Raw genomic sequence first — 1,321 nt, forward strand, 5'->3', positions numbered from 1 at the left:
TTGGGACTAGAAATCTCTATAGAAACGTGGAATGACATTTGGGAAAACGCCAGAAGAATCACCATCTGCAACAGAACTCAGGCTATCCAGCTGAAGATACTTCACAGGGCCCATATAGCACCGGATTGATTGGCAAAATTTAAGGCAGGAGCATCTCCAATGTGTCCCAAATGTAAAATAGAGGTAGGCACTCTTGTACATTGTCTATGGACCTGTCATAAGATCCGTAGATACTGGACTAAAGTAGCAAGTGCTCTGACAGAAATTTTAGGAACGGAAATTAAAGTTGACCCTGTACCTCTCCTTTTGGGCTTTTCGAACTTACCCTCCCTGGATATGCATGGGAAGAGATTATTTTCTATTCTCTCTTTCTGTGCAAGGAAAAATATGTTGGTAAACTGGGTGGCTGAGGGCCCCCCTGGACTTTCAAATTGGCACAGATTAATTATGGAATGTATTCTCCTTGACTTCCTTATAAATATGGTGCATCGAAAGACCGAATTATTTCATAAAATATGGCAGCCCTTCTTGAATTATATAAATATAGATATTTCGGCTATCCTAACAAGGGCTTTTATTTAATTGAGATTACGAACCTGGCTGGTCCGGGGCCCCTTGGGAGAGGAATCCCGCATGAATACGGGTTTTGTTACATTTGATGTTAACACATTCCGAGCATGTATCTCACTAGCCAATTTCTGTGTTATCTGTTGGGTTTTTTTTCTTTCTCTTATTTGAATAATGTAAAAGACTTAATTATACACTCTGGTTAGTTGTAGGTTAGATTAGTAGTTGAGTTTTGTTTTTTTTCTCTCGGTATTTTTCTTTTGTTAAATTTTGGTTATTATTTATTTAAGATTTAATTGTATATCAATGTTTGTACTTGAGAGTTTTTTTATTTTTGCAAACTTGTAAAAATGTTAAATTTCCAATAAAAAATATCTATATATAAAAAAAATTAGGAGCTGAGAAATGTGGATTGGACACAACTATTCGAAGGGAAGTCCACGTTTGAGATGTGGGAGGCTTTCAAAGATAGGTTAACGGTAGTGCAAGCTAGGCATGTCCTGTTGAAGGCAAAGGATAGGAAGGGCAAGATTTGTGAACTGTGGATGACAGGAGAAATTGTACGACTAGCCAAGAGGAAAAGGGAAGAGTACATAACGGTCTAGGCAGCTAAGAACAGAACGGGCCCTGGAGGAATATCGTAAGAGTAGGACAAGCCTTAGACAAGGAATCAAGCGAGCTAAAAGGGGTCTTGAAATAGCTTTAGTGAGGAGAATTAAGGAGAATCCCAAAACCTTTTATTCTTATATAAGAA

At 38.0% G+C, this 1,321-nt stretch overlaps 1 protein-coding gene across 1 annotated transcript in view; it reads left to right on the forward strand.

Moving 5' to 3' along the window:
- pde8a (phosphodiesterase 8A) overlaps positions 1-1,321 on the forward strand; it is a 131,139-nt gene that overhangs the window by 75,925 nt on the left and 53,893 nt on the right. The window lies entirely within an intron of this gene.

Source organism: Chiloscyllium plagiosum, chromosome 32 (assembly GCF_004010195.1).
Source record: "Chiloscyllium plagiosum isolate BGI_BamShark_2017 chromosome 32, ASM401019v2, whole genome shotgun sequence".
In the NCBI taxonomy this organism is placed as follows: Eukaryota; Metazoa; Chordata; class Chondrichthyes; order Orectolobiformes; family Hemiscylliidae; genus Chiloscyllium; species Chiloscyllium plagiosum.